Raw genomic sequence first — 13688 nt, 5'->3', positions numbered from 1 at the left:
AAGACGTCGATGAAAACAATCCAACCGCGACAGACAGGGAGAACGCTGGCTGAGCTGCAGCCCTACATGGTGAGACCATCAAAGGTGGCGTCATTCACATGCAGTGCGTTTTCGGAACGAATAGGCTCGTTGGTCTAGGGGTATGATTCCTGCTTCGGGTGCAGGAGGTCCCGGGTTCAAATCCCGGACGAGCCCTTGCGTTTTGTACAACGGTGTGGTAACAAATCGCATGGCGGCGGCTGTTTCGCGCATTTCCAGGCCTCCAAGTCAGCGCTAAAATCCGACAACCAGTTCTGAAACCGTTTCATGTTTCATTTGAGCCATGTGCACCCTGCTGATGGAACGTTTGAAGTTGATTTAAATGGTCACAGTAGAGATCGTAGCAAGTGTCTTGCTGAGTGCGACGAAAACGGGTTTCCGCCCGCAATCGAGCCGGGGACCTTCTGCGTGTTCGGCACGGCGCCTGGGCTCGGCGGCAGCTGCTGCTCTTTCCTTCCTTACGAGATACCGTCGATTCGCGCAGTCGTTATTGCAAAAGATGTCACCAAAGGCAATCGCTTCGTTAGCGGCACTTTGCCTGGGCTCGGCGGCAGCTCTACATGGAGGCACCAGCAGCCCAGCCAGGCCGCCGCCGGCACCGGTGCGCCACAGCGCAAGGAGCCGGCGGCCGCCCTGCAATGCCCCTGTCGTTGCATATTCCACCCGCCCCATATCCTCTCCATGTCTGACTCACTACCCCAAATGACACTGCAGTCGACGTGCTTATTACTATCGCTTTTGGAAGAACCAAGGCGCAGTATTCTAGTGTCGAACCGGTACTGCAAATTGGGATTAAGCAAAAATTTATTGTGTGGTCGAGCGACAGCCTCGGCTCGCTCTTCCTACATGATCGCTTCTTGTGCGGAATAATTCCTAGCTCGCCGATGGCTTCGGAGTTGGTCTTCTCGAAGTTTTGCTTTCGCACTGCATTCCACAATCTTTTCGTTATGAGTTGTGTGCTTCGGTTTCCCGACTTTCTTGTGTTTAGTGCGTTTGGCTTCTCTTAACCCTTAGCCACCGCTTGTCGAAATTTCCACACTATCATCTGTCGATCTGCAGAGCTCGATGAAGGCATCGCGGCCGTTCCTAAGCTCGTGGAACGGTCGAATCTGTAGTTGTTTCCAGATCTCTCCCACACAACGGACTCCCAGAAGCTTGGATTACAGAAGTACGCCACTACTCCCAGCCGGAGATTCACGATTGAAAGCAGAATGACATGAGCTACACGCAGCTCCGATTTTTTTTTTTTTTTTTGTGTCTGACCTACTTTGAAAGACATTGTAGTCGATTTTCTTACTACTATCGCTGTTGGAAACCAGGTGATAACCGCACAGTATTTTAGAGACGATCAGGTAATGAAAATTTAGAATAAGTAAAACAGTATCAAAAGAAGTTGTGTGGTGGAGCAGCACATGCAATTCACGCTTCCTAGATAATCGTTACTGCATAGAATAATTCTTTTGTCTGCGGCGTCTTCAGTATCCGTCTTCTGGAAATTTTGCTTGCAGTACATTTTGCAATCTTTTCGTTATGAGTTGGTGCTTGGTTTCCCGATGTTCTTTTGTTTAGTGCATTCGCCTCCTCTTAACCCTGAGAAAGCACATACCGAAACTGAGGCACTGCCGGCTGTTCATAAGCAGTGCTCGATGAGGTTATTTCGCTTTTTATTCGTTGCCTTTAATATTCTTCTCAACAGTGGTGAGTGCTGCCTGCAGAAAGCGTTTATCTTGCGAATTCGCGTAAAAGTTTGTGTTCCCTGTGAGGCCCACTACTTGGGATTAACTTGACAGCTCCAGCCAGGTGGCTCGTTGGTCTAGGGGTATGATTCCTGCTTTGGGTGCAGGAGGTCCCGGGTTCAAATCCCGGACGAGCCCTGCCATTTTGATCGTGCTGAAGCGTAGGTGGAACTCAGCCCCGGTTGCAGCTCCTCAATGAAGAGTAGATGCCTGTTATAGCACGTGGATATAACAAGAATGCGGCGCCAGTAAAGTACGTAGGTGGAATTCGGTAGAAAGGCAGACGGTAATTTTGCATGCAACGGAAAACAAGGTTGTCTTTGCGGGATATGTGCACCGTGAGTGGAGATTCAGCTTAATTGTGCGACAGTCTACCCTCATCTTACTAGCGACGGCAACAACCAAGGGGTGGCATGTAAGATTGATCGTGGCTAAGAGTTTCTGATTATTAGTTAGTATCACACTTTGACAGAGCTGTGACAAGGCGAGTAGGGTGAGCTCAGGAAAGCCAGTAGCAAGCGCACTTGAAGTAGCCCTGAAGAACCGGATTATAAATTTTGCCAGCCATAATGGAGCTAGGGGCGTTCTCAGTTACCAAATACCGGTGCAATAAGAGAGCTACAGTATTTGACAGTAAAATGACGCCCTATCCGTCTAGCATACAACATTGCTTGTCTCTGCATACGCGGACGTGAGGTCATCTCGGAAATGAAATCCGAAATATAGATTAAAATTGTTGTGTTCCCGCCCGGCATCGAACCGGGCACCTTCTGCGTGTAAAGCAGACGTGATAACCGCTACACCACGGAAACGACGGTTCTTTTCATGTACCACCCGGAGACTCGTAATAGCAACAGTTTTTCTTCTGTGTTAGCAAGGGCATCGGCTACGAGCTCCCTCCGATTCGTGAAGTTCCTGCAGTAAAAGACGTCGATGAAAACAATCCAACCGCGACAGACAGGGAGAACGCTGGCTGAGCTGCAGCCCTACATGGTGAGACCATCAAAGGTGGCGTCATTCACATGCAGTGCGTTTTCGGAACGAATAGGCTCGTTGGTCTAGGGGTATGATTCCTGCTTCGGGTGCAGGAGGTCCCGGGTTCAAATCCCGGACGAGCCCTTGCGTTTTGTACAACGGTGTGGTAACAAATCGCATGGCGGCGGCTGTTTCGCGCATTTCCAGGCCTCCAAGTCAGCGCTAAAATCCGACAACCAGTTCTGAAACCGTTTCATGTTTCATTTGAGCCATGTGCACCCTGCTGATGGAACGTTTGAAGTTGATTTAAATGGTCACAGTAGAGATCGTAGCAAGTGTCTTGCTGAGTGCGACGAAAACGGGTTTCCGCCCGCAATCGAGCCGGGGACCTTCTGCGTGTTCGGCACGGCGCCTGGGCTCGGTGGCAGCTGCTGCTCTTTCCTTCCTTACGAGATACCGTCGATTCGCGCAGTCGTTATTGCAAAAGATGTCACCAAAGGCAATCGCTTCGTTAGCGGCACTTTGCCTGGGCTCGGCGGCAGCTCTACATGGAGGCACCAGCAGCCCAGCCAGGCCGCCGATGCCACCGGTGCGCCACAGCGCAAGGAGCCGGCGGCCGCCCTGCAATGCCCCTGTCGTTGCATATTCCACCCGCCCCATATCCTCTCCATGTCTGACTCACTACCCCAAATGACACTGCAGTCGACGTGCTTATTACTATCGCTTTTGGAAGAACCAAGGCGCAGTATTCTAGTGTCGAACCGGTACTGCAAATTGGGATTAAGCAAAAATTTATTGTGTGGTCGAGCGACAGCCTCGGCTCGCTCTTCCTACATGATCGCTTCTTGTGCGGAATAATTCCTAGCTCGCCGATGGCTTCGGAGTTGGTCTTCTCGAAGTTTTGCTTTCGCACTGCATTCCACAATCTTTTCGTTATGAGTTGTGTGCTTCGGTTTCCCGACTTTCTTGTGTTTAGTGCGTTTGGCTTCTCTTAACCCTTAGCCACCGCTTGTCGAAATTTCCACACTATCATCTGTCGATCTGCAGAGCTCGATGAAGGCATCGCGGCCGTTCCTGAGCTCGTGGAACGGTCGAATCTGTAGTTGTTTCCAGATCTCTCCCACACAACGGACTCCCAGAAGCTTGGATTACAGAAGTACGCCACTACTCCCAGCCGGAGATTCACGATTGAAAGCAGAATGACATGAGCTACACGCAGCTCCGATTTTTTTTTTTTTTTTTGTGTCTGACCTACTTTGAAAGACATTGTAGTCGATTTTCTTACTACTATCGCTGTTGGAAACCAGGTGATAACCGCACAGTATTTTAGAGACGATCAGGTAATGAAAATTTAGAATAAGTAAAACAGTATCAAAAGAAGTTGTGTGGTGGAGCAGCACATGCAATTCACGCTTCCTAGATAATCGTTACTGCATAGAATAATTCTTTTGTCTGCGGCGTCTTCAGTATCCGTCTTCTGGAAATTTTGCTTGCAGTACATTTTGCAATCTTTTCGTTATGAGTTGGTGCTTGGTTTCCCGATGTTCTTTTGTTTAGTGCATTCGCCTCCTCTTAACCCTGAGAAAGCACATACCGAAACTGAGGCACTGCCGGCTGTTCATAAGCAGTGCTCGATGAGGTTATTTCGCTTTTTATTCGTTGCCTTTAATATTCTTCTCAACAGTGGTGAGTGCTGCCTGCAGAAAGCGTTTATCTTGCGAATTCGCGTAAAAGTTTGTGTTCCCTGTGAGGCCCACTACTTGGGATTAACTTGACAGCTCCAGCCAGGTGGCTCGTTGGTCTAGGGGTATGATTCCTGCTTTGGGTGCAGGAGGTCCCGGGTTCAAATCCCGGACGAGCCCTTGCGTTTTGTACAACGGTGTGGTAACAAATCGCATGGCGGCGGCTGTTTCGCGCATTTCCAGGCCTCCAAGTCAGCGCTAAAATCCGACAACCAGTTCTGAAACCGTTTCATGTTTCATTTGAGCCATGTGCACCCTGCTGATGGAACGTTTGAAGTTGATTTAAATGGTCACAGTAGAGATCGTAGCAAGTGTCTTGCTGAGTGCGACGAAAACGGGTTTCCGCCCGCAATCGAGCCGGGGACCTTCTGCGTGTTCGGCACGGCGCCTGGGCTCGGCGGCAGCTGCTGCTCTTTCCTTCCTTACGAGATACCGTCGATTCGCGCAGTCGTTATTGCAAAAGATGTCACCAAAGGCAATCGCTTCGTTAGCGGCACTTTGCCTGGGCTCGGCGGCAGCTCTACATGGAGGCACCAGCAGCCCAGCCAGGCCGCCGCCGGCACCGGTGCGCCACAGCGCAAGGAGCCGGCGGCCGCCCTGCAATGCCCCTGTCGTTGCATATTCCACCCGCCCCATATCCTCTCCATGTCTGACTCACTACCCCAAATGACACTGCAGTCGACGTGCTTATTACTATCGCTTTTGGAAGAACCAAGGCGCAGTATTCTAGTGTCGAACCGGTACTGCAAATTGGGATTAAGCAAAAATTTATTGTGTGGTCGAGCGACAGCCTCGGCTCGCTCTTCCTACATGATCGCTTCTTGTGCGGAATAATTCCTAGCTCGCCGATGGCTTCGGAGTTGGTCTTCTCGAAGTTTTGCTTTCGCACTGCATTCCACAATCTTTTCGTTATGAGTTGTGTGCTTCGGTTTCCCGACTTTCTTGTGTTTAGTGCGTTTGGCTTCTCTTAACCCTTAGCCACCGGTTGTCGAAATTTCCACACTATCATCTGTCGATCTGCAGAGCTCGATGAAGGCATCGCGGCCGTTCCTGAGCTCGTGGAACGGTCGAATCTGTAGTTGTTTCCAGATCTCTCCCACACAACGGACTCCCAGAAGCTTGGATTACAGAAGTACGCCACTACTCCCAGCCGGAGATTCACGATTGAAAGCAGAATGACATGAGCTACACGCAGCTCCGATTTTTTTTTTTTTTGTGTCTGACCTACTTTGAAAGACATTGTAGTCGATTTTCTTACTACTATCGCTGTTGGAAACCAGGTGATAACCGCACAGTATTTTAGAGACGATCAGGTAATGAAAATTTAGAATAAGTAAAACAGTATCAAAAGAAGTTGTGTGGTGGAGCAGCACATGCAATTCACGCTTCCTAGATAATCGTTACTGCATAGAATAATTCTTTTGTCTGCGGCGTCTTCAGTATCCGTCTTCTGGAAATTTTGCTTGCAGTACACTTTGCAATCTTTTCGTTATGAGTTGGTGCTTGGTTTCCCGATGTTCTTTTGTTTAGTGCATTCGCCTCCTCTTAACCCTGAGAAAGCACATACCGAAACTGAGGCACTGCCGGCTGTTCATAAGCAGTGCTCGATGAGGTTATTTCGCTTTTTATTCGTTGCCTTTAATATTCTTCTCAACAGTGGTGAGTGCTGCCTGCAGAAAGCGTTTATCTTGCGAATTCGCGTAAAAGTTTGTGTTCCCTGTGAGGCCCACTACTTGGGATTAACTTGACAGCTCCAGCCAGGTGGCTCGTTGGTCTAGGGGTATGATTCCTGCTTTGGGTGCAGGAGGTCCCGGGTTCAAATCCCGGACGAGCCCTGCCATTTTGATCGTGCTGAAGCGTAGGTGGAACTCAGCCCCGGTTGCAGCTCCTCAATGAAGAGTAGATGCCTGTTATAGCACGTGGATATAACAAGAATGCGGCGCCAGTAAAGTACGTAGGTGAAATTCGGTAGAAAGGCAGACGGTAATTTTGCATGCAACGGAAAACAAGGTTGTCTTTGCGGGATATGTGCACCGTGAGTGGAGATTCAGCTTAATTGTGCGACAGTCTACCCTCATCTTACTAGCGACGGCAACAACCAAGGGGTGGCATGTAAGATTGAGCGTGGCTAAGAGTTTCTCATTATTAGTTAGCATCACACTTTGACAGAGCTGTGACAAGGCGAGTAGGGTGAGCTCAGGAAAGCCAGTAGCAAGCGCACTTGAAGTAGCCCTGAAGAACCGGATTATAAATTTTGCCAGCCATAATGGAGCTAGGGGCGTTCTCAGTTACCAAACACCGGTGCAATAAGAGAGCTACAGTATTTGACAGTAAAATGACGCCCTATCCGTCTAGCATACAACATTGCTTGTCTCTGCATACGCGGACGTGAGGTCATCTCGGAAATGAAATCCGAAATATAGATTAAAATTGTTGTGTTCCCGCCCGGCATCGAACCGGGCACCTTCTGCGTGTAAAGCAGACGTGATAACCGCTACACCACGGAAACGACGGTTCTTTTCATGTACCACCCGGAGACTCGTAATAGCAACAGTTTTTCTTCTGTGTTAGCAAGGGCATCGGCTACGAGCTCCCTCCGATTCGTGAAGTTCCTGCAGTAAAAGACGTCGATGAAAACAATCCAACCGCGACAGACAGGGAGAACGCTGGCTGAGCTGCAGCCCTACATGGTGAGACCATCAAAGGTGGCGTCATTCACATGCAGTGCGTTTTCGGAACGAATAGGCTCGTTGGTCTAGGGGTATGATTCCTGCTTCGGGTGCAGGAGGTCCCGGGTTCAAATCCCGGACGAGCCCTTGCGTTTTGTACAACGGTGTGGTAACAAATCGCATGGCGGCGGCTGTTTCGCGCATTTCCAGGCCTCCAAGTCAGCGCTAAAATCCGACAACCAGTTCTGAAACCGTTTCATGTTTCATTTGAGCCATGTGCACCCTGCTGATGGAACGTTTGAAGTTGATTTAAATGGTCACAGTAGAGATCGTAGCAAGTGTCTTGCTGAGTGCGACGAAAACGGGTTTCCGCCCGCAATCGAGCCGGGGACCTTCTGCGTGTTCGGCACGGCGCCTGGGCTCGGTGGCAGCTGCTGCTCTTTCCTTCCTTACGAGATACCGTCGATTCGCGCAGTCGTTATTGCAAAAGATGTCACCAAAGGCAATCGCTTCGTTAGCGGCACTTTGCCTGGGCTCGGCGGCAGCTCTACATGGAGGCACCAGCAGCCCAGCCAGGCCGCCGATGCCACCGGTGCGCCACAGCGCAAGGAGCCGGCGGCCGCCCTGCAATGCCCCTGTCGTTGCATATTCCACCCGCCCCATATCCTCTCCATGTCTGACTCACTACCCCAAATGACACTGCAGTCGACGTGCTTATTACTATCGCTTTTGGAAGAACCAAGGCGCAGTATTCTAGTGTCGAACCGGTACTGCAAATTGGGATTAAGCAAAAATTTATTGTGTGGTCGAGCGACAGCCTCGGCTCGCTCTTCCTACATGATCGCTTCTTGTGCGGAATAATTCCTAGCTCGCCGATGGCTTCGGAGTTGGTCTTCTCGAAGTTTTGCTTTCGCACTGCATTCCACAATCTTTTCGTTATGAGTTGTGTGCTTCGGTTTCCCGACTTTCTTGTGTTTAGTGCGTTTGGCTTCTCTTAACCCTTAGCCACCGCTTGTCGAAATTTCCACACTATCATCTGTCGATCTGCAGAGCTCGATGAAGGCATCGCGGCCGTTCCTGAGCTCGTGGAACGGTCGAATCTGTAGTTGTTTCCAGATCTCTCCCACACAACGGACTCCCAGAAGCTTGGATTACAGAAGTACGCCACTACTCCCAGCCGGAGATTCACGATTGAAAGCAGAATGACATGAGCTACACGCAGCTCCGATTTTTTTTTTTTTTTTTGTGTCTGACCTACTTTGAAAGACATTGTAGTCGATTTTCTTACTACTATCGCTGTTGGAAACCAGGTGATAACCGCACAGTATTTTAGAGACGATCAGGTAATGAAAATTTAGAATAAGTAAAACAGTATCAAAAGAAGTTGTGTGGTGGAGCAGCACATGCAATTCACGCTTCCTAGATAATCGTTACTGCATAGAATAATTCTTTTGTCTGCGGCGTCTTCAGTATCCGTCTTCTGGAAATTTTGCTTGCAGTACATTTTGCAATCTTTTCGTTATGAGTTGGTGCTTGGTTTCCCGATGTTCTTTTGTTTAGTGCATTCGCCTCCTCTTAACCCTGAGAAAGCACATACCGAAACTGAGGCACTGCCGGCTGTTCATAAGCAGTGCTCGATGAGGTTATTTCGCTTTTTATTCGTTGCCTTTAATATTCTTCTCAACAGTGGTGAGTGCTGCCTGCAGAAAGCGTTTATCTTGCGAATTCGCGTAAAAGTTTGTGTTCCCTGTGAGGCCCACTACTTGGGATTAACTTGACAGCTCCAGCCAGGTGGCTCGTTGGTCTAGGGGTATGATTCCTGCTTTGGGTGCAGGAGGTCCCGGGTTCAAATCCCGGACGAGCCCTTGCGTTTTGTACAACGGTGTGGTAACAAATCGCATGGCGGCGGCTGTTTCGCGCATTTCCAGGCCTCCAAGTCAGCGCTAAAATCCGACAACCAGTTCTGAAACCGTTTCATGTTTCATTTGAGCCATGTGCACCCTGCTGATGGAACGTTTGAAGTTGATTCAAATGGTCACAGTAGAGATCGTAGCAAGTGTCTTGCTGAGTGCGACGAAAACGGGTTTCCGCCCGCAATCGAGCCGGGGACCTTCTGCGTGTTCGGCACGGCGCCTGGGCTCGGCGGCAGCTGCTGCTCTTTCCTTCCTTACGAGATACCGTCGATTCGCGCAGTCGTTATTGCAAAAGATGTCACCAAAGGCAATCGCTTCGTTAGCGGCACTTTGCCTGGGCTCGGCGGCAGCTCTACATGGAGGCACCAGCAGCCCAGCCAGGCCGCCGCCGGCACCGGTGCGCCACAGCGCAAGGAGCCGGCGGCCGCCCTGCAATGCCCCTGTCGTTGCATATTCCACCCGCCCCATATCCTCTCCATGTCTGACTCACTACCCCAAATGACACTGCAGTCGACGTGCTTATTACTATCGCTTTTGGAAGAACCAAGGCGCAGTATTCTAGTGTCGAACCGGTACTGCAAATTGGGATTAAGCAAAAATTTATTGTGTGGTCGAGCGACAGCCTCGGCTCGCTCTTCCTACATGATCGCTTCTTGTGCGGAATAATTCCTAGCTCGCCGATGGCTTCGGAGTTGGTCTTCTCGAAGTTTTGCTTTCGCACTGCATTCCACAATCTTTTCGTTATGAGTTGTGTGCTTCGGTTTCCCGACTTTCTTGTGTTTAGTGCGTTTGGCTTCTCTTAACCCTTAGCCACCGCTTGTCGAAATTTCCACACTATCATCTGTCGATCTGCAGAGCTCGATGAAGGCATCGCGGCCGTTCCTGAGCTCGTGGAACGGTCGAATCTGTAGTTGTTTCCAGATCTCTCCCACACAACGGACTCCCAGAAGCTTGGATTACAGAAGTACGCCACTACTCCCAGCCGGAGATTCACGATTGAAAGCAGAATGACATGAGCTACACGCAGCTCCGATTTTTTTTTTTTTGTGTCTGACCTACTTTGAAAGACATTGTAGTCGATTTTCTTACTACTATCGCTGTTGGAAACCAGGTGATAACCGCACAGTATTTTAGAGACGATCAGGTAATGAAAATTTAGAATAAGTAAAACAGTATCAAAAGAAGTTGTGTGGTGGAGCAGCACATGCAATTCACGCTTCCTAGATAATCGTTACTGCATAGAATAATTCTTTTGTCTGCGGCGTCTTCAGTATCCGTCTTCTGGAAATTTTGCTTGCAGTACACTTTGCAATCTTTTCGTTATGAGTTGGTGCTTGGTTTCCCGATGTTCTTTTGTTTAGTGCATTCGCCTCCTCTTAACCCTGAGAAAGCACATACCGAAACTGAGGCACTGCCGGCTGTTCATAAGCAGTGCTCGATGAGGTTATTTCGCTTTTTATTCGTTGCCTTTAATATTCTTCTCAACAGTGGTGAGTGCTGCCTGCAGAAAGCGTTTATCTTGCGAATTCGCGTAAAAGTTTGTGTTCCCTGTGAGGCCCACTACTTGGGATTAACTTGACAGCTCCAGCCAGGTGGCTCGTTGGTCTAGGGGTATGATTCCTGCTTTGGGTGCAGGAGGTCCCGGGTTCAAATCCCGGACGAGCCCTGCCATTTTGATCGTGCTGAAGCGTAGGTGGAACTCAGCCCCGGTTGCAGCTCCTCAATGAAGAGTAGATGCCTGTTATAGCACGTGGATATAACAAGAATGCGGCGCCAGTAAAGTACGTAGGTGGAATTCGGTAGAAAGGCAGACGGTAATTTTGCATGCAACGGAAAACAAGGTTGTCTTTGCGGGATATGTGCACCGTGAGTGGAGATTCAGCTTAATTGTGCGACAGTCTACCCTCATCTTACTAGCGACGGCAACAACCAAGGGGTGGCATGTAAGATTGAGCGTGGCTAAGAGTTTCTCATTATTAGTTAGCATCACACTTTGACAGAGCTGTGACAAGGCGAGTAGGGTGAGCTCAGGAAAGCCAGTAGCAAGCGCACTTGAAGTAGCCCTGAAGAACCGGATTATAAATTTTGCCAGCCATAATGGAGCTAGGGGCGTTCTCAGTTACCAAACACCGGTGCAATAAGAGAGCTACAGTATTTGACAGTAAAATGACGCCCTATCCGTCTAGCATACAACATTGCTTGTCTCTGCATACGCGGACGTGAGGTCATCTCGGAAATGAAATCCGAAATATAGATTAAAATTGTTGTGTTCCCGCCCGGCGTCGAACCGGGCACCTTCTGCGTGTAAAGCAGATGTGATAACCGCTACACCACGGAAACGACGGTTCTTTTCATGTACCACCCGGAGACTCGTAATAGCAACAGTTTTTCTTCTGTGTTAGCAAGGGCATCGGCTACGAGCTCCCTCCGATTCGTGAAGTTCCTGCAGTAAAAGACGTCGATGAAAACAATCCAACCGCGACAGACAGGGAGAACGCTGGCTGAGCTGCAGCCCTACATGGTGAGACCATCAAAGGTGGCGTCATTCACATGCAGTGCGTTTTCGGAACGAATAGGCTCCTTGGTCTAGGGGTATGATTCCTGCTTCGGGTGCAGGAGGTCCGGGGTTCAAATCCCGGACGAGCCCTTGCGTTTTGTACAACGGTGTGGTAACAAATCGCATGGCGGCGGCTGTTTCGCGCATTTCCAGGCCTCCAAGTCAGCGCTAAAATCCGACAACCAGTTCTGAAACCGTTTCATGTTTCATTTGAGCCATGTGCACCCTGCTGATGGAACGTTTGAAGTTGATTTAAATGGTCACAGTAGAGATCGTAGCAAGTGTCTTGCTGAGTGCGACGAAAACGGGTTTCCGCCCGCAATCGAGCCGGGGACCTTCTGCGTGTTCGGCACGGCGCCTGGGCTCGGCGGCAGCTGCTGCTCTTTCCTTCCTTACGAGATACCGTCGATTCGCGCAGTCGTTATTGCAAAAGATGTCACCAAAGGCAATCGCTTCGTTAGCGGCACTTTGCCTGGGCTCGGCGGCAGCTCTACATGGAGGCACCAGCAGCCCAGCCAGGCCGCCGCCGGCACCGGTGCGCCACAGCGCAAGGAGCCGGCGGCCGCCCTGCAATGCCCCTGTCGTTGCATATTCCACCCGCCCCATATCCTCTCCATGTCTGACTCACTACCCGAAATGACACTGCAGTCGACGTGCTTATTACTATCGCTTTTGGAAGAACCAAGGCGCAGTATTCTAGTGTCGAACCGGTACTGCAAATTGGGATTAAGCAAAAATTTATTGTGTGGTCGAGCGACAGCCTCGGCTCGCTCCTCCTACATGATCGCTTCTTGTGCGGAATAATTCCTAGCTCGCCGATGGCTTCGGAGTTGGTCTTCTCGAAGTTTTGCTTTCGCACTGCATTCCACAATCTTTTCGTTATGAGTTGTGTGCTTCGGTTTCCCGACTTTCTTGTGTTTAGTGCGTTTGGCTTCTCTTAACCCTTAGCCACCGCTTGTCGAAATTTCCACACTATCATCTGTCGATCTGCAGAGCTCGATGAAGGCATCGCGGCCGTTCCTGAGCTCGTGGAACGGTCGAATCTGTAGTTGTTTCCAGATCTCTCCCACACAACGGACTCCCAGAAGCTTGGATTACAGAAGTACGCCACTACTCCCAGCCGGAGATTCACGATTGAAAGCAGAATGACATGAGCTACACGCAGCTCCGATTTTTTTTTTTTTGTGTCTGACCTACTTTGAAAGACATTGTAGTCGATTTTCTTACTACTATCGCTGTTGGAAACCAGGTGATAACCGCACAGTATTTTAGAGACGATCAGGTAATGAAAATTTAGAATAAGTAAAACAGTATCAAAAGAAGTTGTGTGGTGGAGCAGCACATGCAATTCACGCTTCCTAGATAATCGTTACTGCATAGAATAATTCTTTTGTCTGCGGCGTCTTCAGTATCCGTCTTCTGGAAATTTTGCTTGCAGTACATTTTGCAATCTTTTCGTTATGAGTTGGTGCTTGGTTTCCCGATGTTCTTTTGTTTAGTGCATTCGCCTCCTCTTAACCCTGAGAAACCACATACCGAAACTGAGGCACTGCCGGCTGTTCATAAGCAGTGCTCGATGAAGTTATTTCGCTTTTTATTCGTTGCCTTTAATATTCTTCTCAACAGTGGTGAGTGCTGCCTGCAGAAAGCGTTTATCTTGCGAATTCGCGTGAAAGTTTGTGTTCCCTGTGAGGCCCACTACTTGGGATTAACTTGACTGCTCCAGCCAGGTGGCTCGTTGGTCTAGGGGTATGATTCCTGCTTTGGGTGCAGGAGGTCCCGGGTTCAAATCCCGGACGAGCCCTGCCATTTTGATCGTGCTGAAGCGTAGGTGGAACTCAGCCCCGGTTGCAGCTCCTCAATGAAGAGTAGATGCCTGTTATAGCACGTGGATATAACAAGAATGCGGCGCCAGTAAAGTACGTAGGTGGAATTCGGTAGAAAGGCAGACGGTAATTTTGCATGCAACGGAAAACAAGGTTGTCTTTGCGGGATATGTGCACCGTGAGTGGAGATTCAGCTTAATTGTGCGACAGTCTACCCTCATCTTACTAGCG

General features: G+C 49.6%; 12 non-coding genes across 12 annotated transcripts; 9 read left to right on the top strand and 3 right to left on the bottom strand.

The window, feature by feature from the left end:
- Positions 1-123: 123 nt before the first annotated feature.
- On the top strand, positions 124-195 carry Trnap-cgg. The gene has a single exon. It is a non-coding gene; the product is annotated as a tRNA-Pro (tRNA).
- Positions 196-1841: 1646 nt separating this feature from the next.
- Positions 1842-1913, top strand: Trnap-ugg. The gene has a single exon. It is a non-coding gene; the product is annotated as a tRNA-Pro (tRNA).
- A 601-nt stretch (positions 1914-2514) lies between these two features.
- On the bottom strand, positions 2515-2587 carry Trnav-uac. Its single transcript has one exon. It is a non-coding gene; the product is annotated as a tRNA-Val (tRNA).
- Positions 2588-2822: 235 nt separating this feature from the next.
- Positions 2823-2894, top strand: Trnap-cgg. The gene has a single exon. It is a non-coding gene; the product is annotated as a tRNA-Pro (tRNA).
- Positions 2895-4540: 1646 nt separating this feature from the next.
- Trnap-ugg lies at positions 4541-4612 on the top strand. The gene has a single exon. It is a non-coding gene; the product is annotated as a tRNA-Pro (tRNA).
- A 1643-nt stretch (positions 4613-6255) lies between these two features.
- On the top strand, positions 6256-6327 carry Trnap-ugg. The gene has a single exon. It is a non-coding gene; the product is annotated as a tRNA-Pro (tRNA).
- Positions 6328-6928: 601 nt separating this feature from the next.
- Positions 6929-7001, bottom strand: Trnav-uac. Its single transcript has one exon. It is a non-coding gene; the product is annotated as a tRNA-Val (tRNA).
- A 235-nt stretch (positions 7002-7236) lies between these two features.
- Trnap-cgg lies at positions 7237-7308 on the top strand. Its single transcript has one exon. It is a non-coding gene; the product is annotated as a tRNA-Pro (tRNA).
- A 1646-nt stretch (positions 7309-8954) lies between these two features.
- Positions 8955-9026, top strand: Trnap-ugg. Its single transcript has one exon. It is a non-coding gene; the product is annotated as a tRNA-Pro (tRNA).
- Positions 9027-10668: 1642 nt separating this feature from the next.
- Positions 10669-10740, top strand: Trnap-ugg. The gene has a single exon. It is a non-coding gene; the product is annotated as a tRNA-Pro (tRNA).
- A 601-nt stretch (positions 10741-11341) lies between these two features.
- Trnav-uac lies at positions 11342-11414 on the bottom strand. Its single transcript has one exon. It is a non-coding gene; the product is annotated as a tRNA-Val (tRNA).
- Positions 11415-13363: 1949 nt separating this feature from the next.
- On the top strand, positions 13364-13435 carry Trnap-ugg. Its single transcript has one exon. It is a non-coding gene; the product is annotated as a tRNA-Pro (tRNA).
- Positions 13436-13688: the final 253 nt, after the last annotated feature.

This window comes from Schistocerca americana, chromosome 2 (assembly GCF_021461395.2).
Source record: "Schistocerca americana isolate TAMUIC-IGC-003095 chromosome 2, iqSchAmer2.1, whole genome shotgun sequence".
NCBI lineage: Eukaryota > Metazoa > Arthropoda > Insecta > Orthoptera > Acrididae > Schistocerca > Schistocerca americana.
Note: the sequence above shows the minus strand (reverse complement) of the source record. Positions and strands in the feature narration are given on the sequence as shown.